This window comes from Peromyscus eremicus, chromosome 4, assembly GCF_949786415.1.
Source record: "Peromyscus eremicus chromosome 4, PerEre_H2_v1, whole genome shotgun sequence".
Classification (NCBI taxonomy): domain Eukaryota; kingdom Metazoa; phylum Chordata; class Mammalia; order Rodentia; family Cricetidae; genus Peromyscus; species Peromyscus eremicus.
In genome coordinates this window covers 91486122-91512985 of record NC_081419.1, presented here as the reverse complement: position 1 = coordinate 91512985, position 26864 = coordinate 91486122, and the positions used below count along the sequence as shown (strand labels likewise).

Genomic DNA, 26864 nt, shown 5'->3' with positions numbered 1-26864 from the left:
CACATTCCTGTAATGACTAGGAAAAGCCTAGAGCCTTAGAGCTCAAATTGAAATCAAGGAATACCCACAAACCACTGTTTAAACAGAGTGACAAAATCAAACATTTACAGAGGGGAAAGTTTACCTTCCTGGATCCAATTCAGTCGTAAGCAAGCTGGTGTCCAACTGCAGCTGCTTCGGTGTGACACTGACGGGTGAAGGGACACAGGTAACAGGGTGTGCTGTACCTTTGGGAGAACAGGAGCCTCATTTAAGTGACCCCCAATTTACCCAGCACAGAAACATAAGAAGGACAAGTCCTGAAAAAAAATGACCAGTGATAGAAAAAGAAATCATTCTTAGCTTTTAAGAAGAGACAGTGGAGTGGGAGACTAGAAATCACGCTCTGAGACAAGAGTGTGGAGCCCAAGTGCCTGTAAGGGTAGGAAACCACACAAATGAGTGAAGAAGCCTAGGAGATAAGAAACAGTGCCCCCCCCCCCTCGTGCTGGGGAAATGCTCAGTCATTAAATTCCCTGTTATGCAAACAGGAGACCATGAGTTCATATCCCTAGAATCAATGCCAAAAACCAAGCACAGTGGGCAAATGCTTGTAACCCCAGCACTGAATGGTGGGAGAAGGAGGCAGGATTGCTGAAGCTCAGTGGACAGCCAGCCTAGCTAGTTCAGTGAAAGACCCTGTCTCAAAAAATACAGGAGAGTCATTGAGGGAAGAAAGTTGACATTGATTACTGGCCTCCACACACAGATGCAAACACATACCCTCGTATGTACATGTACATACTCACATTAACAAGTATATAAAACACACACACACATGCACACACACACACACACATGCACACACACACACACACACACACACACGGGCACACCTGTGCATGTATATGCACACACATGCACAGCACAGCATGACTGTTGAGACTGTAGCATATTGAATTCCACATCACTCCTCAATTTCAGTCAGTTACAGCTACATCTGAATAAATTGCCAGTGTGGTTTGATCTTATGATCTTTACCAAGTGAAATAGAAATCAGAAGTTTATGTGAATGGCCCCAATTTTTAATGTGTATCACAGATCAAAACATGGTTTGACCCATCTTAGTTACTATTCTATTGCTGTGAAGAGACACCATGACCAAGGCAACTTATAAAGGAAGGCATTCAATTGAGGGTTTCCTCACAGTTTCAGAGGGTAGATCTATGACCATCATTGCAGGGAGAATGGTGGCACACAGCAAGTAGGTATGGTGCTGTACCAGTAGCTGAGAATTTACATATATGCACAACACAGAGACAGAAAAAGAGAGCAAGGCTGGGCCTAGCATGGGGTTTTGAAACTTTAAAGTACAACTCCAAGTTGACACATCTCCTCCAACAAGGCCATACCTCCTCATCCTTCCTACACAGTACACAAACTGGGACCAAACTTTCAAATGCATGATCCTATAGGGGCCATTCTCATTCAAACCACCACAGGACCTTACCAAAATAAGCAAACAAACAAACAAAAAACATAATGAACAAACAAAAGATCATAATAAGAAAGTAAAGAAAAGAGGGTTTTTGAGATTGTCTGTTCCTGAAAGTGAAGAGGCCGGATCAAAGAGGAAGATTAGATGCCATCCTATGGAGTTAGGTGAGAAAGTAGTAAGATCAGACTAGAAGAGTAGATGTTCAGATTGCACCTGCCCCACTGTCATCCACTTCCCTTGTGATAATGCAAACAAAATCTTATTCTAAGAAACTGACCCATAAGCAAAACCAGTCAGGCAGGAGATGGCTATGAACAGGACCATGGGATGACCAAACATCTCTGTACCTCAGTATGGCACATGTTTTATTTTGCTAAGTCTTATCCTGGATGCCAGCGATGATGGAGCCTAACCAAGGATGGCAGGCATTTCACTGATGATATCTAAGTCTTAGCATTATGGCCCAAGTCAAGCAGACACAAACAAGACCAAAGGCCAACATTGACATTTGCATGCCCATGTAAAGATGGTTTGCGACTGAGTCTAACAGCATATTGTAATAACATTTTCTGCCTGCCTCTATTCTGACAGATGGTACAACTGACCAATCATTGGATCTGTTACTAATTTTACCCAAAACTCTGCCAAAAGTTGAATTCCTCTTTCTCTGTCATGATCTAGAGCTATAGACCATCTAGGGTTCATGTCACCATCAGGCAGGGAGAGTCCTTTGTGTCTTCTACCTTGGACCTCTGGGATCACATGCTGGTCCTCTCTGCTTTAACTCCACATACTGGTGGAATGAACCATCTTCTTCAGAAAAAAAGCATGAATTTCTTGTCTTAGACCTGTGCTCAGTTACATCTCTTGCATTAACAATAAAATAACAGGACTCATTTTTCCTTGGGCTTGTGAAAGCCTCCTTTTCTTTGCTACTTTTACTTTTGGATGCTACTTGGGGAGTTCTCTGTCATCCCAACCCTCTGTACATGATTGCCTTTACTCCTTAGGATGAAAATATGTCTTAGTTTTCTGACGACACTCCAAAGTTTCTGATTTATTTAAGGCTATTCTCATTTGTAAGTTTTAGTCTAGTACTTAGGATTAGAAGATTTAGCTAGTCAGCTTTGCTATTTGTTCACTATGAGTGACAAAGAGGGAGGGGTCCATTGTTAGCTCCTGTTAGCTTGACTCTCTAATGAGTCCATGGTCGGTAATGGAAGCTAACCTAGAACCTGGTCTTCTCCACAACTGCACACAAGGAGGAATCTGCAAGGCTCACTGCCTTCTACAGCATTTGATGGGTACTTCAGCTGGGAGAACCATAATATGAACAGAAATCTATTCTGTGCTGGGTACTTCCATCACCAACTGCTTCTTACGGTGATGTCAGTCCTGTGAGCCATTTCCTTTTCTTAAGTTCATTGCGCTAAACAGTGGCCTTTTTGATCTGAGGGTTTCTACCTTGACTTTTAGATATTGGTTTATTATTTACTTAATAATCCTGCCATCTATTCCTTTTGAAATTCCTATTAGATGACAATCACATGCTGTAACACTGATTGTAAAAACGTTTTCTATTCTTTATTCTTTCTATTCTTTATTTTCTATTTTCTATTTGTAGTCTTTTACTTTGTCTTCCGTTTTTCTGCTGAATTATTCTTTTAACAATTAATACTTCAAATAGCTATTTCATTCTCTCTTAAACATACTCATATATACATATGTAAGATATGATACATTAAGTGTTAGATGTCTGTATAATATAATTTAAAGATGTTATATATCAAACCACACTTATTTTTCTCTATGTACATGCCAGAGATCCAATAAATCTGAACAACAAAGGCTCATAGGACTGATGGTACCCTAAGAATAAACTGGCAATTGTTGTAACTGTGGCACTAAATATATTTGTGCAGATGCTAGAGAAAATCTCCCAGATTTCTTGCACATAGAACATGATGTATAATATATTATATAGTAATAGTGTATTGCACAGATATTATAAATTGTATTAAACATAGAAAAAGGCTATTACTATATAATAGTACACAACTAGATATTCTATCTCATCGGTATACATAGATGATAGATGGATAGATAGATGATTGATAGATAATAAGTAAGTACATGGGACAATAGATAGATAGATAGATAGATAGATAGATAGATAGATAGATAGATAGATATACAGACAGATAGATAATTAAGCTGAATAAAAACGTACAATCCTCTAGCTTGGTATCTGTACCTATACCTTACTATCCATCAGAGAACACCATCCATTAGTGATACTTGATTCTTTCATATATTTTGACCAATCAAAAGAGGGAAAGGAAAAGATTGTTGAATTAGCTTTTCCTCAGCTCTTTAGACTTACAACTTAAGGTTGTAAGGTTGACACTTTTTTTTATTAAGAAAATTTTCTTATTCATTTTACATACCAATCAAAGATCCCCCTCTTCCCTCATCCTGCCCCTCCAGCCTCCCCCTCCCAGCTCACCCCCCATTCCCTCCTACAAGAAGGTAAGGCCTCCCATGGGGGTACATTTAGTAGAGGCAGGTCCAAGCTCCTCCCCTGCCTCAAGGCTGTGTGAGGTGTCCCATCATAGGTAGTGGGCTCCAAAAAGCCTGCTCATGCACCAGGGATGGATTCTGATTCTACTGCCAGGGGGTCCCTTAAGCAGATCAAGCTACACAACTATCTCACTATGCAGAGGGCCTAGTTCAGTCCCATGCAGGCTCCACAGCTGTTGATCTAAATTTTAACACTGGCTTGGTCTGGTTGTCTCTGTAGGTTTCCCCATCATGATCTTGATGCCCTTGCTCATAGAATCCCTCTTTTCTCTCTTTGATTGGACTCCTGGAGCTCGGCCTGGGGTTTGACTGTAGATCTCTGCATCTGCTTCCATCAATTACTGGAGAAAGGCTCTGTGATGACAGTTAGGGTATTCACAGATCTGGTCACTGGGTTAAGCCAGTTCAGACACCCTCTCCACTATTGCTAATAGTCTAAGGTGGGGTAATCCTTGGGGATTCCTGGGAATCTACATCTAGCTGTCAGGACAGATTCCCACTTGACTACAGAGCCCTGCTCCTCTGAGGACTTACCCTTGTCTTTCGTTGGTCATCAATGTTTTCACTATGGAAGCAGATGACATGAGAACTACAATTATTCAGAGGCCTTTTATTTGGAGTTGTGTGTTTTGGTTTAGCTTGAGGAATATGGGAGGTAAGATGTTTCTATGAGAAAGTATGAATTATGACTGTAACCTTCATGTCTCTTTGCAAATAGACTGAATCACTGCTGAATTCACTTTTGCAAAGTTGGAGAAAAACATAAATGACAGAAATGTATTGAAATAATTATCCTACTAATAGAGAGAACACATAGCTAGAGGGTTTTACTTTTATTTTACCAAGAAAAGCGTATGTATTAGACCATGGAAGAAAGATAAAAATTATTTGAATTTCATTGTTAATAGTTAGTATGAAGAGCAAACATTTTAATGCACCAAGTTCATGCATACATGCTATGCATAAAAGAGCCTAAAATAAATATTTACCCTGATAATTGTTTTTAACGAAAAAATGTAAACTATAAAATATGGTTGGAAAGAAAACCTTAAATTCTAAACAGATGTTTTCTTCATAAACTCCCCAATACTCTTTCTGTCCAGTTACTCATAATCATATACTATGAAGTATATTTTTCTTAAGCTGTTCATTAACTAAATATACTCTTTATTTTTTAAAGGTTGTTTATTCATAAGCTTTGAGTCTATATAAATAGGAAAGAATGAAAAAGTTTTTAATGGCTCCTAACAGGCAGACCAAAGTAAATTTTTTTAAATGTTGCACATTTAGAAGTGACCAGAAGTTCCTCCTGAATAACTCCATTGATGACTGGTGTTTACATTGGCTTTTACATCCTGGCTTCCATTCTTTTAAAATGATGGGGACAAATAGGTCAAGAAACATTATATTGAGAAAGTAATTTTATTAATTGGAGTATTTGCTTATCTAGGTCCAATCCAGTGGCCTTTTGCCCTAAAATGGTGTTTTCAAGAAAAAAATAAATAAAAAGTTTTAAAAATGCTGTTTTGTTTTCCAGAGAGTTTCATGGAACATGCTGTCCTGGAGTTGGACGCATATGCTGTGTGGCTAATGTACCAATTTGACGCTTGAATTCCTTCGTACAAATTGGAGATCATTTTCTGAACTCTTGATAAAGTTTGTTTTTCAGAAAAACACATTTCAGATATGTGAATATATACATGTCAATAATGCCTGGGTACAGATTCTTCAAGAAGCCTTACAGTAGTGTTGTGTTTCATGATTCTTGGGGTTCTTGATTCAAATATTATATGAATGTCAAGCCAGCTTTTTCTGCTCTGGCTCCAGCCTGCATTTCATCTCTATTGGGATTCATAACAGAGTGTACTGCCTGTTCTGTCCGGTGGTGGAAAATAAGGAAACAAAAATAAAAGATCACTTTTAAACATCCAGGTGAGGGTTTTCAAGCCAATTCCTAGCTCACTTCCCAGAGGAAATCATAGTTTTAGTTACAGCATTAAATAATATTTCTCTGGGGTGCGGGGGGAGGCAAGCAGCCTTTCTAGAACCAATAGTTAGAGTAAGAACTAGATGATGCACACAAAGCGTCCTATGGGGAAGGGAGAATGTCTTTCATGGATTCCTCTGACTGAGCAGGTTCTGCTCTGCTCCTGGGGATGTGTTCAGTACTGTGACAACCTCACTAAGAAGCTTCTCAAATGTGTGAGGATTCTAAAGAAATACACCACACACAAGGTGCATCTGACCCCTCCTGTGGCTCTAGGCTACTTTGAGTTTGCTGTCCTTGTTCAGAGTCCATTGCACCCTCCTATAGCTTAAGATTATACATGATACTTTCAACATGCTGAGACAAACATGGTATCTATAAGACCATTCTTCACAAATTAAATCCTAAAAAGCTAAGCATGCCACCCAGCCCTTAGGGAGCTGAATAAGGAGGATTGGATGTTTGAAGCCAGTGTAGGCTACAAAGTGAATTCCAGGAGAGCCTAGGCTTCACAGTGTACCCTGTTTCCAAAATCAACAATAACACCAAAAAAAAAAAAAACCCAAAACCCACACTCCATAAAACGAATAATTGATTCAAAGTATTATACCTAAAGTCTCTTTGATAGCACTCAGAAGGACTCCTATAGATAACATATCAGCTACATTTAATTGATTCCCATGATGACTGTCAAATAAAAAAATAGTTTGAGCCAGGCAGTGGTGGCGCATGCCTTTAATCCCAACACTCAAAAGGCAGAGGCAGGTCCATCTCTGAGAGTTCAGAGACCAGCCTGGTCTACAAAGTAAGTTCCAGGACAGTCAAGGCTACAAAGAGAAATCCTGTATCAAAACAAAACAAAAAAAAATAGTTTGAGACTTATCTTAAAGGAATACTTTCTAAAAAAGGTAATTCATTAAAAGTACATTGTTATATGCTTCTCTTTATGTATATGTTTTTCTTAAGTAATGAGTGGATCCATTACAATGATCCCTCACTCTTAATGCCTCTTCACAGATAAACTGTTTCACTAGGAGATGGGAACAAGTATAATGATCTTGTAATTGGTTCTTTCTGGGGATATCAATTTCTAGTCATTTCTGGTCAATAGTGCCTAGTGTCCCCTTGATGATTAGATATTCTATCTAATATTTTCATATCTACTAATTTAGTCTTATAAACATATAGATATAACATAAATATGATATATAAACAGATCATATACAGTGAACTTATTATTGCAATCACACTAATTAGCATATCTATTATCTCATATAGTTTCTCATTTTATTTTTAGTAAAAACACATAAAATCTATTATCTTAGTAGATTTCCTAGTATATACAGTATTGATTTTATTCCTCATTTGTAATTACATGAAATAACTACAATTTCATAGCTTTGACTGTTTCTCCTACCCTCTCCTCAGCCCCCAACCACAGTCTTACTCTGTATGCATATTAATTAGGCATTTTCAAGGATACCCTGTAAATACTCTTGACTTCCAACACTTCACTTTCATCTTTGTAACCAGTAAGACATACAGCACTGTTGGTGCTTTTGTAAGCCATTGATGCAAGACCTGCACATACTGTCTAGACATCAGACCGTTAAGAAAGCACATGTGCAGGATGGAGAGATGGATCAGCAGTTAAGAGCATCTGCTTCTCTTGCAGAGGACTCAGGTTCAGGTCCCATCACCCACACGGCGGCTGACAGTAACTTGTAACTCCAGCTCCAGGGGATCCCATATCCTCTTCTGAACTCCTCAGGCACCAATCACACATGTGGTACACATATGTAGATGCAGGAAGACACTCAGACATAATAATATAATATAAATAAATCATGTTTTTTTTTTTAAAAAAAAAGCACATTTGTACTTTGGGTTCATGAGTCCATGTTCTGTGCTACAGGATACAAATTTCAAGTTTCAAACTAGACTAAAACAATGCTGTTTAAGATGTTCAAGAAAAATCTTCAGATAGAAAGTAGACCTCTCAGACAAATCTTTCATCTTGTGTCTCTCGCCAGAGCACTACAGCCCATCATGGGGTGTAGGCTGGAGGGGATTACGAATGGCAACTGGAAAATACAGTAACTCTTATGGACCAAATGTAGATCTTAGATATGTAACTGTATATCCTAGAAAGCATCATGACTCATCCCTCCCTTCCATCTTCCTTGCACAGCCCAGGCACCAGGGTGACCTGGGGGGGGGGGGGGAATGTGTGTTATATTAATAAACAATTGAGTCTAGCATATAAACTTTCTCAAGTGGTATTATGGCTTATTATGGACAAGTCTGTTTCCTGTGAAGCCACTTGGAGGAATATAAATCCACGGCTTGGTTCAAATGGAAGTTCTAAATGCTGGGAGGAAAACTCAAAAAAAAAAAAAAGCCCATAGAAGGAGCCAGAAAATTCATATCTCCCTTGGTGATCTCTACTTGTCCCCAACTTCATGAAATTAGAACTATGGCTTTTGACAAGTGTTATGAAATAGTAATATGAGTTTTGTTTCAGTTTTAAATTTTAGTGTCTATTACTAATACTAATGTGCTTCTTGACAAGATTTAGGACATGCATAATTTGTCCTCATGGATGAAGGATATTTAGGTGGTCTAGAGTATCTTGCTTTTGACTGAATGTGTAGCTATACATACTCTGTATTACATATAATTTCTTGGGAAAGAGGCAGAGTAGAACCAGATGGACAGACATACATACAATATGATTATAACTCCAGAGGCATATTTCATGCTATTTTTCAAAACTATAGCAATAGGGGCTGGAGAGATGGCTCAGAGGTTAAGAGCACTGCCTGTTCTTCCAGAGGTCCTGAGTTCAATTCCCAGCAACCACATGGTGGCTCACAACCATCTATAATGTGATCTGGCGCCCTCTTCTGGCGTGCAGGCATGCATGCAGATAGAACACTGTATACATAAATAAATAAATCTTTAAAAAAAAAAAATAAATCTTAAAAAAAAAAAAAAAACTATAGCAATAACTGGGCACCTATTACAGAATTTCCTTCCTTTCTGTTCTTCTTTCCTAGCTGTCTTCCTTATAAAAACTGAATAGTGGATCTCAAGCTGGTATTCATGTTCTGCCATGTTCTGAAAGGGTTTGTCATGATCTGGCCAGAGCAATCACCGTAGGCAAGATGTAGGCAGCCAATGAAGCCCTTTGCCTTTTGCTCCATTCACCCTTCTCCTCTGGCACTTCTCCAAGCATCCTTGAGCTGTGCTTGGCCCACAGAGTTCTCTTTGATCACCATGTCACACTCAGGGCAGCATCTTTCGTTTTCAAAAACGTTAAGGCAATGTCTCTGGCTCTCCAATCAAATTAAATTTGTCTAATTGTCAATTTCCTTGGTGTCCCTTTCAAAGGCGCAAAGGGGAAAATTGAAGCTCCATGGGAGAGTCAAAGCCATGACCTTGGACTCACTCTCACAACTTTCTAAACTACTAAGCAAATAAACCACATTTAAATCTAATACAAACCCCTTGTCCTTACATGCCCCAGCCCCCATTGCAGGGGCAGAAAATTATACCCGTGTGTTTAAAGATTGAGAGGAAAGGAAGGAAACCTTAAGCCAAGCAAATTGAAAATAAATATTATTTTTCTCTAAACCTGCACCAGTGTGAAAAAAATCTCCCTCCAAGAAAGAAACCCGACTGTTAGCTCTCAGTGTGCCAAAATGTCAGCCGTGACAGCTCTTACTCTCCCTCTGGAGAGAAACTGAGTTGGCACTTTCTTCTCAGATTGTAAACTCAGCATTATTTTGAATCTCTTCTAGACTTCTAGCATCCCAGGGTCCAAAAGCATTTACGTTTCCAGCTCAGAAACACATAGAGAGAGTCAATTGAAAAAAATATTTTGCCAATTCTGTCTTTCTAATAAAAGTAGTCTGAGAAATCTTAATTGGATAATTTAAATACTTTGTGGTGTTTTCTGAGAAACATACCTAAACAATATTGTAAAATGATGATTATGGTGTTTGGATCCAGAATTGCTTGTTGTCAAAATACTATTTACAAGTGAGTTTCCCAGTCCTGGGTGAGGCAGGCAATCTAAAGAAAGTAAATGTAGATATCTTAATCAAATGGCATAAGGCACCCAAGGTCAATGTGGTTCTTGGCTCTTTCAAAAGCATTTGGAAGGAGAAACTCTACAAATCTAGAGCGGGTTATCAACTGAACACCTTCTGGGTAGGGAATGCCCTTGTTGGCTTTCTTTCCTCTTTGTCATTAATGTTTCTCATCAGTGAAGGCTGGGAACGAGGTTCTTGGTGTATTCCCTTCGAGTATCAAATGGGGGAAATAACTTCAGCTTTCTCTGTAGGTGTGCTTCACCAACTTTTAGACTAGTGTAGGCAGATCACTGTCTAGCAACATCCCCATGGGCCTCTGTGTTTAAGATCGCAACATTCTCTGTTTCAGTGTCCCTGAGCATTGTGGAGGATGAAGTAAGAACGCTTCCTCGGGGCTGTGTCTTAGAGTTCCTATGGCTATGAAGAGACACCATGACCACAGCAAGTCTTACAAAGGAAAGCATTTAATTGGGGTGGCCCCCTTACAGTTTCAAAGGTTTAGTCCATTATCATCACGGTAAAACAAGGCAGCACACAGGCAGTCATGATGCTGGAGCTGAGAGTTCTACATCTTGATAGGCAGGCAACAGGAAGTGGTCTGGGATACTGGGCAGTATCTTGAGAGTATATGAGAACTCAAAGCCCGCCTCCACAGTGATACACTTCCTCCAACAAGACCACATCTATTCCAACAAGGCCGCACCTCCTGTTAGTCCCACTGCCTTTGGAGGCTATTTTCTTTCAAATCACCACAGGTTGTTTGACCTCAAGCCCTTGGAGATCTCTGACATCCCCCTGCTCAGACATACTAGTAAATTTCTCCAGACAGTCCACATGTTACAGTGTTTCCATTGCACTTGCTTTTTTTTTTTTTTTTAACTTTTATTGATTCTTTGTGGATTTCACATCATGCATTCCCATCTTACTTATTTCTCCATCTCCTCGAATCGGGCCTCTGCCCTTGTAACCTCCTCTCAAAAAAAAAATTAAAAGAAAAACAAAACAAAGAAATCAAACCAAACACACACACACACACACACACACACACACACACACACACACACACAGAGAGAGAGAGAGAGAGAGAGAGAGAGAGAGAGAGAGAGAGAGAGACAGAGAGAGAGACAGAGAGAGAGACAGAGAGACAGAGAGACAGAGAGAGACAGAGAGAGAGAGAGAATCTTGCCGTGGATGCTGCAGTGTGCCCTGTTGAGTCACACAGTGTACCCTTTAGTCCATTCATCTTTACTTGTAAGTATTCATTGCCAGGAATCATTGTTCTGGCTAGAGGCCTCTGGCTTCGGCTATGCCACAGACAATGGGCCCTCACTGGGGCTCCTCTTGGATATCTTGTTGTTGTCCTGTGTTGTGCAGATTCTGTTGTTTTGGATATGTAGGTTCATCCCCTTCATCTGCTCCAACAGTTCATGGATGAGGTGGATGTTGGGGTGGGCCAACTCATAGCCCTGGTTCTGGGCCTGGGTGGTATCTGGGCTGGTCAGCCTGCCAGCTTTCCCTCAGCGTCACCACTGGGGTAAGCTCTCCAGCACTGTCTCAGCTAGCTCACCCACTGAAGCAGGCAGCAAGGATAGGGGCCAGTTCTCCTGCTCTCATGCCCTTGGGTGTTGAGGGACCAGTGGTGGGGTTCAGCCCCGACCTATTGAAGGGTCCTTTGAAGAGGGGAGTGTGGAATTGAGGAATGCTAGAGAGAGAGATAGATGAAGAAAGAGAAAGAGACACAAGATAGCTTCAGGAGGGCCCTGGGTCAATACCCAGCCACTTCAAGTTTATTTCTAATGGGCCTTTTATACACTAGCAAAGGGAGAGACAAAGGACCTCCCCCATTTAAGATCAAACACAATGTACAACTAAGTGTAGACCTTCAAAACACTTGGTGGCAACCATGTCCCACAGCAAAGCATCTTGTGATCAGGCCTTGAAATGTAAGATACCCGGTAACCATGCCTTTGCAGTCTATTATGCAGCCTTGGAGAGCAACATAAACTCTGACTCTCTGACCTTGAGTCAAACAAGTTGGAATCTTTGTGGGTTCCCACACTTGGGGCTGGCTCACTTGCACCCACACCGCCAGGACCAGCACCACTGTTTTGCCCAGGTGAGGTGTGGGGCCCTGTCTCCCAATTGCTGTAGGGAAGGGTGAAAAAAAAAAAGCGGTGAAGGGTCAGCTCTCCTGCTCTCATGCCTTCAGGGTTGGCTCATCTGCGCCTGGGACAACAGGGTCAGCTCTAGTGTGCTGTCTAGGTGGGTTGCAGGGCCTGCTCTCCTGTGTGCTGCAGCTGTTGAGGGGCGGGACTAGTTCTCTCACACTTGTGACCCCAGGGCTACCTTTCTCACCTGCTGTAGGTAGCAAGGGATAGGTGGGGAAGGGCATCTTTCCCTCATCCATGCCACTGCATGGAAGGGTGGGGGTCACCTGTTGCTCTCACACCTTCAGGGCTAGCTCATCTGTATCAACAGGGTCAGCTCTAGTGTGCTGCCCAGACTGGAAGCAGAGTCCACTCTCTTGTGTGCTGCAGCTAGTGACCTTGTACTTGTTTTTGTTGTTAGTGGTCAATTTTCTATCATTATTATTTCTTTTGAGATGGGGTCTCTCACAGAGATCTATCTGCCTCTGCCTCCCTAGTGCTGGGATTGAAGGCGTGTGCCACCATCCTCAGCCTTGCATTTGTTTTGAAAGTTTGAGAACTCATTAAGTTGGATGTCTTTTGAGGTTGAAGATAAGATGAAACAGTTCATTGTAATTGGAAAAATGACACTTAACAGTCATTTCTGTGACATTATAACCCATCTCTATGTTACTAAAAAGTTCTGTCACCTAAAGATAACTGCAGATGATCTGAGGTGTGTGTGTGTGTGTGTGTGTGTGTGTGTGTGTGTGTGTGTGTGTGCATCTATTCAAAAGCACACTGAAAATTTGATTTTGAACCTTACATACTGAACTAAATGATGTGGTCACTAAAGATAGTGACCACATAATATTCCATAGTATGATTTTTCTTTTATATTGACCTAGATGAAATTACTACTATTTAATCACTATTAACCAATGGAAATTGTCCCTTTGATATGACTGAACTTAGTAAAATACTTTTCAAATCTGTGTGCTGGTACTACTGGATAGTGTGCTTACCTTTTCAAACTGTCACATAATCTAGAATGTAAAAAGCCACAATAAAATTAGCAAAAATCTGAAGTATTTGAAAATAAATGATTCCACAGGACAAACATCAAAAGAAGAAATTGGAACCCTAATCCTTAAGAAATAATCATGTGTCAGAGACTTAGCAGGCACCTGCTGTGGCTTGAATGGGACTCCTCAAAACCTATAGCTGAAACCTAGCTACCAAAGTGGTCATAATAAGAGGTGAGTCCTTTGGAGGCTGATTCAGTATGTTCTCAAATGCAATAGACTCTTCGCTAAGGACTCTGGGACTAACTTGTGTCTCACTGCCTTTCCCTTTGTTCTGCCCTGACATGTGCTCCTGTCTGCAGGGTGCAGCAACAAGACACCCCCTTAGAAGCAGATCCTGTGCTCTCCGCAGAACCTGCATCTACCATGGCCTTAGTCTTTGACTTTCAGCTTCCAGAATCATGATAAAAAATTCCTGCTGTTAATAAATGCTCAAGCTTTTGTACTTTGTTATAGAAGCAGAAATGGACTGAGGCACACCCCAGCAAAGGAGACAAAATGGAGAGATCAGAGATGAGGCAGTTTGCCAGCCATAAGCCTGGGTTCCTGTGGATGACAGAAAAGACAGGGAAAAAACAGAGAGCAGGTAAGTATATGAGTATGTTTCCCCAGTTGAGAGTGGAGGTTCATTTCTGCTTTTGTATTTCTGAGTGATAATAAACTTCCCAAAGTTCTCCTTTCACCAATCTTTTAAAGTTCCCGGCTGATGACTTCCCTTCTTATTCCCAACTCCTGTGTCCAGTACATGTTTCATCTAAATCAAGAACACAGAGAAGAGTTAAATACAGAGGTGAATAGAGTTAGATAAGACGGTGGTGCTGTCTCATCATGGTGAATAGGGAGGAAAGGAAGGAGACAGAACATCTGGAGATCTATGTTGGGAGGATGGGAATGACATCCAAAGCTTTTCATGGGTCCTTAGTGGGAGAGAAAAGAGTGTCTCTTGTGCCGTGGCCGCTCCTCAAACAAGAGCGCCAAGCAGGGATAGGCAGTTCTGCTTGTTACTGCATCAGTCCATGTGGCCCCGCTTTGGGGCTTGCAGGGCAGGTAAGTTCAGAGAAACCAAGGCCTGCCAGGGAAGTACTCCTTTTGTGAACACAACTATGTGAGTATTTTGATTTTTTTAAAATTTCCTAAAAATAGTCTCTGCCATTAATAGCGACCACATAATTAAAGAAGGAAGGGATGGACAGGAGCATTTGTTTCTTGACTTGTTTGTTTTGAAAGTTAAGGATGGGTCAAGGTCTTGAAAGTAGAACATGATGTAAATTATTTAAAATTATTGGGAAAGGAAACTGGCTAAAAAGCTAAGGAAAGGAAATCCAGCACTACAAGCAAATTTCATCTTTTTGCCATATGAGACTTACAAAAAATATGTTTTACAAGTAACTATACATCTGCCCTGAGATGATACCTTAAGAAACCTATGTCTAGCCACACATATTATCACTAGGTTTTCTGGGGACAGAGAAAAAGATGTCAACCTCCATGATCCCACTGTGGTACACTGAGTGTACCTGAGGTAAGGCAGTAGTCTACAGGAAAGATTGGAGCAGCAGCTTTCTTCAGAAGGCAAAGGCTCTTAAATCTAAATCTAAAATGAAAACCTGGTGTTAAAAATTGATAGAAATTTAATTTTTTGGAATACCACTGCTCTTTGAAATAAGCAGTAAAAACATCTTTTTCTGTTGAAGCAGGCCTAATGAATTCAAGGTACCAAACATGTCATTGGAAATTTGTTGTCTTGGAAAGATATCTCTCTGTAGACGCTCAGGGGTGTCCACCAGCGGTAAGCTGGTGTCAAATAAATAGCCAAACCAAATAAGAGCTCCTTACTGCTTGGTCTGCAGGTGGCTGGGACCATGAAACTACTTTATAGAGAAGTCCAAATCAATCCAGAGTGGGGAGAATGAAGTAGGATGGTCAGAAGGGAAGGTTCTGGGTCCCAGAAGGAACTGCAGAGAAAGCCAGAACATATATTACACTTGGAGCAGAGACATTTTACAGCTTTTGAATCTAATAAGAAAAATACATATTTCTTAAGCACTCATCAATACTGGAAATGGCTTCCAACAATAATAATAATAATAGGTGGTATTTATTAAGTACTTGAGTGTCTGGCCCTCAGCACATAACTTGAGGCAGAGCCAGCAATTAAACCCACAGCAGTCTGTCTTCAGCACCTCCACACCACTGCCTCTTTCCCGCCAGTAATAAACTGGGATGGAAGGACTTGTTTGTCTCTGTTTGGACTTTAGGTTTTGAGACACAGTGGGAATTGTTTCTTTAGCCCTTTCCTTCTAGAAATCAGCAAGAGTGAGGGGATTTGGGGTGAACATTGCTAAGAGACACTGCTCCTGAGGAAGAAGCAATCTGAAAGTTTCCATTTCCATTGAGTTGTGCTTAATGTTGCTGTGTTTTCATATGGTGGATAATTAAAGGAAAACAGTTGGATGTATTTTGGGATGTGTGGTTTAGTGGATGTTCCTAAGGGAAGCCAAGAAGCAGACATGAGATGTTCCCTGTGGCAAGAAGCATCTGGTCATTCACAAATGCTTGCTGAGGCTCCATGTCTCAGGCATCCTCCTCACTTCAACCAAATTAAATATATTTCTTCTGTGTGGCTCAGTTACACTTCAGGCTGTAAAGAGAGGTTGAAAAAAAATCACACAAGTAGTCTTCCCTCTTTTTTCTCTTTCTTCAACTCCAAGCAAAGGCCCTTGGAATCAAAGAAGAAATCCTTATAGCAGAAATCAATGTAATGTCAGGTGCACAGAGAGTTCTTATGTCTATGAGAATGCAAAGATGGACCCTCCATGCTTCTCCACCTTCTCTGGTCCTAGAGGACAATTCATATGATCTGCTGCAGTTTCTGTCCACAGTTCTGTCTGTCTAAAGCTGCTCACAAAGCTCTGGTGACACTCCTCCCTAGAGGACAATCCCTGGAGGAGTTGCTTCAGACTGAGGTAAAAGTTTTCCACACCATCAATGGACTCTTATGGTTTCCATTCACAAGATCAAGCATCACTGTTTGCATTCAACTCTCCTTCAGTTATTTATTTTCCAGAGTGCCATCTGGTTTTAGCAAATACCATGATTGAGTCAATCTTAGGATGTTAAAAATGGAAAAACTACATATGCAAAGGAAATGAAATCAATGCCCTGTTCTCCCATGTTCCTTGGGACAATCTGCATAATAGCTAAGACATTGAAAGTACCTAAGTGCCCACCCACAGATGAACAGATAAACAGATTGTGGTATATCTACACAATGGAATATTATTTAGTCTTTTGAAGGAAGAAGAGACTGTCATTTGAAGCAATGTGGAGTAACTTGGAGGAGATCATGCTAAGTTGCATAAGACACAGAAGGAAATATAATGCATGATCTTGCCTGTCTATGGAATTTAAAAGAAAAAATGATATATAGAAGCACAACTGTGACACCATTACATTGATTACAGGGAGTAGGGAGAGGAGGAATGGGGAAAATAAGTCAAAGGTACAAATGTGCAGAGACAAAGGATGAACATATTCAGACATCTGTGTGCAATGTGAGGACTAGAGTTAATTGTATTATGTACTACAAATTGAATGAGAGGAAACACAAAGAGATCGTACCTCAAAAGCTTAATGATAGATAGGACAACTTATTGAACTGTAACCATCGTTTCACTATATGTATTAAGGCATCATGCTGTGCATCTTCAATAGATATGGTTGTTTTAATTTTTATTTTTATGTTAACTGTATGGGTGTTTTGCTTGCAAGTATGTCTTGTGAACCATTTGTGCACCCGGTAGCTGCAGAGCCAGAAGAGGACATTGGGCCGGGCGGTGGTGGCGCACGCCTTTAATCCCAGCACTCGGGAGGCAGAGCCAGGCGGATCTCTGTGAGTTCGAGGCCAGCCTGGTCTCCAAAGCGAGTTCCAGGAAAGGCGCAAAGCTACACAGAGAAACCCTGTCTCGAAAAACCAAAAAAAAAAAAAAAAGAAGAGGACATTGGATATCTTGGAACTGGAATTATAGAGGGTAGTGAGCCACCATGTAGGTGCTGGGGATTGAACCCTGCACCTCTGCAAGGGCAGCCAGTGGTGTTCATCATCGATTCATCTCTCCAGCCTGAGATACAATTTTTAAAAGAAGATGTTAACCAAGAAGAACCCTGTGCAGGTCCACTCCTACACCTTGTTCAACTCTTCCATCAACCCCTAGATTCCACACACTCAGCCCTTCACAGGAACATCTTTGTTTCCCACACTTATCTCTGTGGCTCCTGATTTCTATTTTAAAGCCCCTACTTTCCACCCTGATCATCTCTCTCTCTCTCTCTCTCTCTCTCTCTCTCTCTCTCTCTCTCTCTCTCTCTCTCTCTCTCTCCCTGCTATCAAACCTCTTCCTCTCACTCTATCTCACACTTTTTTATTGAAAAAAAAATGTCATACAATATATTTTGATCCTATTTTTTCCTCCCAGGTCCTCCTTATCCCCCTACCCATCAAACTTTTTGTTCTTTTTCTCTTTAATAAACAAACAGAATAACAAAAAGAAACACACAAAACCACAAAATAAACCAGCAAAAGACCACCCAAAAGTCAAAAGAAGTCCACCCTGGCCTCTTTACTTTCCAGACTGTCGTCTGTGTGGATTTCATACCTCTACCAACTCTAGTTTCCTTAACAGGGCTTGACTCTGTTCTTTCTTCCCACCAAATCATGATGATTTTGCCCTCAAAAGTTTCAGTGACATCTTACTTTTTCTATATGGACTTCACTAAAAAATATCAAGTCATGTTTCTACAAAATATGACTTTTTTCACACAACTAACCTCAACATAATCAAATAGTTTTCTCAAACAATGTTCCAAATATTTTAAGTTAATACTCCTTATTGAATCTTAACCCTAGGATCAATGGTTCCCTCAGGTCTCCAAACCCATATTCACAGTTACCCACCCCGAGACGGTCACGCTGCTTTACAGGGTGCACTGTCACTGGAAATGCTTGCCCAGAGTCGATTTCCAAAACTGCTAGTCAAAGGAGAGAAAATACACGATTGTGACATAGCTCTCTCTACTCTATCTATTCCCCTCCCTCTTCTCTTCACCCATCCCTTCCTACTTCTCTTCTCTCTTTTTTCTTCTTTCACGCTCTCTTATTAAGAGATTTGCTGAAAGTTTGTCTCACTAGATTCTGTCCCCAAACCTAAGTTATTCAAACACTCATTCTACGCTGGAGTCAGTGAGGAATGTGTAATAACAGGAAAAAGAAATATACACACTTTCTGTGCTTGGCATGGCCCTGTGTTACGTGGCTTGGGAAGGTATGTCTGGGAGTATCATATGGCCATTACCCAACCTGGACACAGTGGAGCTCTGTGTGGCATCTCTCACTGTCCAACCTGAGGGAACAGACATTCAGTTAAGTTGGCTCACATTGACTCTTTCAAGCAAATTCATAAAATTTTTTTTTCAACTGAAAATTATGTATTTTTTTCCAAATGAAAGAATTCAATCATTCCTTTCTCCTCACCCCCAACCCTGAATCATCTTTTGCTTCATTATACTCAAATGGAAGGAAACAACACAATTTCATTAATTCTCATGAATACTTGGTGCATTCACCATTCAATGTAGTCTCCTTTTACACAGCCACTGTTAACTGGATATTTATAAATTCTATAAAACCTTATAAAGAAGGTACTGTTTGTATGCCTATTTTACCAAAGTCAAACCCCAGGTTATAGGATGCTGGGAGAACTTGCCTGAATTAACACAGTTAATACCTGAGGACCTGAATTCACATGCTAGGCTGTCTCATTCCATACACCGACTTCAGGACTAGAATGTTCCTCTAGCATATTAGCATAGATAAGCTTTGACTTTTTCAATGAAATACAAATCCAAGACAAATTGTTCAAAAGTGTTCTTGAGATTCTTATGTTTTTATGTCACCAGAAAAACTATACCACATTGCAACAGGGTGGATTCCTGGGCCAAGAATAGCAGTTGTATCATATCGTTTCAAACCAAAGGTGGCTAGAACATTCTTGGAATAGCTCGTAGCCCTACATCCAGGAATAGCAAGAACATCTCCTCCTTTTTGCTCCTTATCTGAAGTGATGAGGGTGAGGCTGCATTGCCTTGTGGACCATTGGACTGAAACATTTGTTAATGGTGGTGATTATCTGTGAAGGATTTAATTGCCAACTAGCTTACGATTTAGATCCAACCTCCAATTTGGTCAGCTTTGTTGAAGGGATTTGTCACTTTAAACTGGTTTGGAGGAAGGGGAAGGTCATTAATCTAGTGTGTCTGACACTTAGAAATGACAAGGACTGGGATCAACAAGTAAGAAAAGCTGGCTGACAAGGCTTCCTAGGTCTCACCTTCAAAGACAAAGTCTCAGCCATTAAAGAAAAAAAGGACTCAAAGGAAACCTCTACTGCAGGATAAATTTTCTTCCGAAGCTTAGTCTCCTAACTACTGGGGCATGGACCCAGATCTTGCCCCATCTCACACCAGCCAGAGAAGGATCTTTCTGTTTCTTTCCTTCCTTTCCTTTTCTTGAAGATGTGAGGGGACAGGTCAGGAGATTTAGGTAGAACTCCGCTGACACAAGCTGGTTTATACAAGTGCAGCTTGTAATTTTCTCTAAAATATCAGTTGGAACTATTTCACTGTCCGATTTAGTCTGAAAACTTGAGGAAAGGGAAAAAGAGCTCTGAGGAGGTCCTAGGTTTTCTTCCTAGTCACTCTTGTCTGTAAGCCAGGCCTTGTAACTAGTATCGAAGAAGCAATTCACCATAAGTCCTTGGGCTCAGTAAGTCGTGGCTTCTCTCTTCCTAATGACATCAGAAATATATGCACCCATTCTACCTGTGAGATAAGAAGCCTACACAGTTAACACAGCATTGCCATTAGGCTGTCTGATGTTCCAAAGCAGTGCTCCCCTCCCTAGTGATATGTGAGTATCCTGGACTACTGTGGCCCCTCTGGGCTCATTTGATGGGCCTAGCAGTTCTATATTGTATTTAATATTCCTTAAAATGCTACTGTTCAATTCCCATGCCATTAGCTAAGTTTCAGCTTTATTGAGCCTGTCTAGCATATAATGTTGATCACACCCCTACTTTATCCATCAACACATCTGTAAGTCTGTCAGTGTCTGTTACAGTCACAGCTCCTCATAAGGATACTGACTCAGATGTGGACTTTGGTGCTGCATTGGTGATTAAAACAGGAACTAGAATATAAGCTAGAGTTTTCTTATTAATATACCTCTACCTAGGGGAATAAAAAGCCTCCCAGCTCATATCTGACTTAAATGTGGCCATACCCAAGTATTCATATCAGAACCCAACTCACGTCCTTTCCTTGGAGGACTACAAACACCAGGTAAACCCAGAATCACTCAAGGGCAGGCTGCTATTACAAATGAAACACTTACTCTGCTGAGTCTTATTTGTGAACCCTGGAGAGCCAGAGCGATTGGGTTGCTACTGAAGCCATTTCCATCAAGCCCCAAATTCCTAGGCACATGCCCTGAGACAGCAAATTGTTAGTGTTAAAGAAAATCAAATCATATCTTGTTAAAGAGTCGAAGACAGCAACTACTATTTCCACATCACAAATAAATAACAATAAAATAAAATCATGAAGTAAAGTCAGGCCACCTCCAGCTTACAGCGGTTTTACATAATGTCTATATTTTTCTATGTGATGACCTTTAGTGCAGGCATTACTTAGAGGTAGTGATTTGAATTGGAATTGTGATCTTGTTCTGATGTAGGACAGCCATTCTTCTCACTTTCAACATAGCATTCAGCAATCACAAGTGGTAGCCAAAACTTTATTATAAAGCAGGATTTGTGTTAGATAAATCCTTTAGTCTTACATAGTTGTTCTGAATGCATCCGAGGCAGACCATGATAAGTTATAAGGTTCAGTAGGATAGGTAGGTTAGGAATATGAAATATGATTTTTACCTTGCAATGTTTTAAACTCATGAGTTTATCAAGGATGTAAGTCCTCAAAAATTAAGGAGCATCTGTATGAAGATACCCGTTGTCCAAAGCTAGTTCTTTTTTCCCTAAAGCCTAAAGAATAATCAGTAGAAGAGGTTCCATATGCCTGTGCTAGTCTCAAAGGCTAACTGTCATGGAAACGACTCACCTCATAGCCCAGGGAAACTCTTCTGGGAGCTCTGTTGAATGTGTCCTGTAATGATTTCTCTATGCATTAATCCATGCAAGCCCAGCTTCAAGACTTACAGGTTACATTCAGCTGATTGACAGAGATATTCAGATGGCTGAGGTTGGAGCAGTAGAGCAACTCCTGCTCTTCTTGAGCCATTACGCTCCACCAAGAGCTCTGTCCTAAGCTCTGTCACTTCAGTGTGGCCTTAGAATATGCTTAAATGATGACCTCCTTCTAACAAATAGGGCTTCTTGAGTATTTTTATCATCATCATTATCCCCACAGGCAAACAGTCATACACATATAATAAATAAATCTAGAAAATAATTAATGAATATATAATCAATAATCTAAAATGGAATACCTACCTCTAGTCATGCTCACATTGTGATGATTTTTAATTTTTTAAGATTTATTATCATACACACACATGTGTGAGTGTTTTTCCTTTATGTATGTATATATACCATGTGTGTGCCTGTTGCCTGAGAAGATCAGAAAAGGGTTTCAAATCCCCTGTAACTGGAGTTATGGATGGTTATGAGCCAAGATGCAGGTGCCAGGAGCTAAATTTCGGTCCTTTGCAAGAATAACAAGTATAACAAGTGCTCTTAACCACTGAGCCCTCTCTGCAGGCCTATATTGATTTTTTAAAATAACATTTATCATCCTCTGAAGTTATCTCTTTTGTTCACTGTTGTATCCCTAGAACCTAGAATGGTGGTGCCTGCCTGGCATATGGTAAATGTTCAGTGAGCTTGCACTAAGTAAGTATATGATGTATACAAACACATTTACAGTGTAGAATGAAGATATGTTTAATTAGTCAACAAAAATAAACTATTAAGGACCTGTGGTGCTATTAATAGGCCAGTTCAGAATGTGAACTGAAAAGGTTCCTTTCAAGTGTGATAGGTGGCCTCCAGCAGGTCCTCTAATACCTCTGACACAGTTGTTTACCTGTAATGTAACAGCAGTAGTAAATCTCATCTCACCAGAACATTGTCAAGATTGAATAGTTTAACATGAGAAAGCAATGCATCATAAGCACCATGTAAACCGTAGGTCTGTTACCATGGTAACCACAAGCAGGAGGAGATAACCAGATTATTGGGTTCTTAAGGGATACGAGATCAGCACACACAGCTGCCTCCCCTGGGAAGTAGATGCTTATGCTGAGTTCTTCATTTTTAAGAAGTTCCTTAATAAACACATTCCTTTCTGATCTCAGGTTGTGTATATATCGTTCCTGCTGCCCGTCCAAGCAATGCAAACAAATAGCAACCTTAATCTGCTCTGCCTATCTCTTACCAACCCTGGAAAGAATGAATTCAGGGGTGGCCTCCTCCCACATGCCCTTCTAGATGTTTCCCCTGAAGTCTCAGTCCTGTGGCCTAATTTGGAACGTTCTCCACCTGTGGGCAAGTAAGATCTGTGCCTATTCTTTGCTTGACCCTCTGGACCCTCCTTGATAAACCCACCTTTGCTTTGGTGATCAGCTGCCCCCAGAACAGGGCCTGAGACAAAGTAAGAATTCAATAACATGTAATCAATTATGAGTGAATGATATGAGAAATGGCCCCAGTTTCCATGGTCGGCATTGTAGAAGATTCTCTTACTAGGGCTTTTAATATTTAATTTCAGAAATGTGTGTCCTTGTGAAAGCTAGGGAAATGCCATGTTGGGTAGGACTATCTATCTATGACACCGTATTTTTTCCATTTTCTGTCTGTGTCTCCTCTGTAAATAGAGTCTCTCTTCTTACTGAGACCATGAGCACAGCACAGGCCGACTCCACCTTCCTGTCACTAGGATCCCTGTGCATGTTCTCCCAAAGAAGAAAACAGGAGAGTAAGAAGTAAGGTGTAGAGGTTTTTAGGAATTTGTAAAAGTCCCAGTGATCCCTACAGAAATATATTTGAGAAATAACTTTGAATTTTAGCATCCAACAGCTTTTTAGTGTTCCAGACAATGAAAAAAATAAAGGCTTCAGTTCTATGAAGCCAGAAATACCTTTCTAGGCATCATTTCATATCAGAAGGCAATCAGGTTTATAAATATCTCTGTGAAGTTTGAATGTAATAAAATTCAGCTATAAAATATTTTATATGCCACAGGCTTCGAAACTCAAGGCTTTGACTCTGTTGAATAGGCTTTTTGCAGCATGCTGCAGCAGCTACAAGAAGAAACATACACATACACACACACACACACACACACACACACACAGACACACACACACACTATAAATAATACCTCTTACACAACTGTCAATGGTGTTCTCATCTTACTACAGTCAGAGGCAAACTGACAACTTGAAGCACTTCACCGAAAAATTGAATTAATAGAAATCTCTTGCAACACCCCAAAGAGCATCAAAAGTCATTCCTTGTTTGCCTTCGTTATTCAGTTATTCAGCAGGGACAGATAGTCTCCAGCAGGCTCAGCAGCAATCTCCCTTTTAAAATACGAAGTTGTCTCTTTGGGAACCAAAGAAGCAGAGTCTTCCACCCACAGCTGCCTGGGTTGCCCTTCTTCAGCTCAATTCCCTGTCTGCCACTGAGATATGGGACCCCAGATAGAACAGCCAAGGCGATAGATCCAAGCATAACTTCGCTCTGGTCTAAGAGGCTCAGGGTACCAATTTCCTGGAATTCACCCCACAGAGCAACTGGGAAATGCCAACCCCCATGCTTCTGCAAGCCTAGCAAGGTGTGGTGGTTTGAAAGAAAATGGCCCCCCTAGACTCATAGGGAGTGTGGCATTGTTGGAGGTGTGGCCTTGTTGTAGGTGCAGCTTTGTCGGAGGAAGTGTGTAACAGAGGGTGGGCTTTGAGATTTCAGAAGTTCAAACCAGGTCCAGTATCACTCTCTCTTCTTGCTTTCTAAGGATCTGGGTATAGAACGCTCAGCTGTTTCTCCAGTACCATATCTGCTTGCATGCTGCCATACTTCTCACCATGATGATAATGTACTAAACTTCTGAACTGTAAGCCAGCCCCCATTAAATGTTTTCCTTTATAAGACTTGCTGTGGTCATGGTGTCTGTTCACAGCACTAGAAACTCTAACTAAGATACTAAGATACAGGGTTATGTATGAGGGCTTTGAAGAAGACTACAGTCACATGACACAGGAGTTTATTCACATTTTACTCAGGCTTGTCAAATAACCACATGCAGATTTTTTTCATTTATTTGTTTGTGTGTTTGTGTGTGTGTGTGTGTGTGTGTGTGTGTGTGTGTGTGTGTGTGTGCATGCACGTGTGGAGGCCAGAGTTCAACTTTGGGTATTGTTTTTCAATCACTCTCCACCTTGCTTTTGGAGACAGAAGCTCTCATGGAACTAGGAGCTCATCGGTTCAGCTAGGCTGGCTAGCTAAAGATCTTCAGAGATTCATCTGTCCCCATGCCCCACCAGGGCTGGGAGTACAGATGCATGCTGCCATGCCTCCACTTCTTATGTGGATGCTGAGAATCCGAACTCAGGTCTTCCCGTGTGTATAGGAGACACTTTACTGACTGAGCCAACTTCCCAACTGCCCTTTCTTCCTGACGACCCTAATTTAAAACAGTCTCTCAGTTGTGCTGTGTTCCCTACCCTATGTTGGTTTTCAACACTTTCATAATCTCTTACTATGGTCATTTATTCTCTGTGTCTCTTTACTAGAATATAGACTTCAGGAAAGCAGTGACTTGGTTTCCATCACTTACTACTACTAGATCATATAGAGTGGACTAGAATAATTCCTAATACTTTATTGATAACAAAATTTGCCTGTTGATCAGAGCAGAAATGAATGATGTAATGAATGATGGAGGTAGAAGACCATGGACAAACACTGTAAAGGAAGGCTAGGGGGCACACGTTATAATAAGTCTATTTCCAAACATGGCATGCAGCCAGACATGAGCATTGTCTAGTCTTGTTTTCTCTGCCCGTGGTGCTCCATACAGTGCCAATGTCACCAACTCTCTAGAGCTGCCACAGACCTCATACAACAGAGTTGATCATTCCTTCATCTGTGCCAGAACTATCTTCTAAACTCAGCACTATAAAGTCTTGTCATAAATAATCTTTTTTATTATTATTCTTGAAAGGTAGCTCACTACATAATCTTGTCTGTTTACCTTCTAGATTACCAGTGTGTTCTGTACAGACACAGCCTCCTTTACGGTAGGCACACCACATGCACTGATTGGACACTGACGGTTAACGGCACCTACAATACACTAACAAGACAATCACACGAGGGTCACAAGCCTCATTTGGGTCACATTCTAACAAACGTTAGCTAGCTGCTTGTTCAAAACTGGACTTTTGTTAGTAATATCTGGAGTAAACTGTATCCACAAACTCAGCATCTTGCTGTCTGCATCTGACCCTTGGCAAGAGCCTGGGCAAGGAGAAAGACAAGCCTCCCTTCCCCCTTTAAGGAATTCTGCCATTAGCTGCTATTTTAGAGGTGAGCCTGAGAAACTTGACTTCTAGTAGACTAAAGGAGGGTGCTGAATTAATTATCTAATGGTTCCTTATGAGTAAGGCAGCATAACAAAGCATCCAAGACACCCAGAGCACAACAGAAAGCCAAGGTAGAAGGCACTGCCTAGTTGCCCTCTCCAGGGTCACCCTCCCTGTATGGGCACCAAGCATATGTGTGGTCCCACTACAGTCCTGGAATTGGCCTACACCATGGTGGGTGAGGCTCGGGAGAATTATTGCCAAGCAATGGAAACTAGTGGTTTAATCAACAACCAACACATATTCTGCTTGGCGTGATATTGTGTCTTAGAAACAAGAAAGCATCAGGAGAAAGGGTCCTCTCGTTTAGCATATTTGAAAGTTGAAGAACTAAGAGTAATTGAAGATGTTGACATCTTATTTTTCTTCCGCGATCTCTACACACATGGCTTTCGTCACACTCTGCCCCTGTCCTTTTCCAGTCTTCACTGACACCACTGTACCCTATCGAAAAAGTGTGAATGATCTCCAAATCTCAATCAAAAAACGTGTGTCCAGAAAAGAGTCAGGAAGCTGAAATCCCAACTGCCCCACCACTTACAGGATTGTGAACATGATATCAATGGGGAACTACTCCAGGCATTTGACACAGCACCTCTCTCCACATCCGTAAATAAAGCAATGCATGAGTTCATCTTCTTTACACCCCAGTGATCTGTTGTCCTCTGGATTTTGACCAGTTGTGGTTTTCTGTTCACACCTATAATCCCAGCACCCAGGAGACTGAGGGGGAAAGATTGCCACAAGTTTAAAGCTGGTTTGGGCTTCATAGTGAGTTCCAGGCCAGCTAGAGGATA

The 26864-nt window shown here is 40.9% G+C and overlaps 2 long non-coding RNA genes across 3 annotated transcripts in view; both read right to left on the bottom strand.

The window, feature by feature from the left end:
• The window catches only part of LOC131909476 (uncharacterized), a 224323-nt gene that overhangs the window by 110241 nt on the left and 87218 nt on the right, over positions 1–26864 (bottom strand). The window lies entirely within an intron of this gene.
• Positions 14966–22603, bottom strand: LOC131909477 (uncharacterized). Its single transcript, XR_009378862.1, has 2 exons — positions 22509–22603; positions 14966–15307 (listed from the first exon to the last, which is right to left on the bottom strand). It is a non-coding gene; the product is annotated as an uncharacterized LOC131909477 (long non-coding RNA).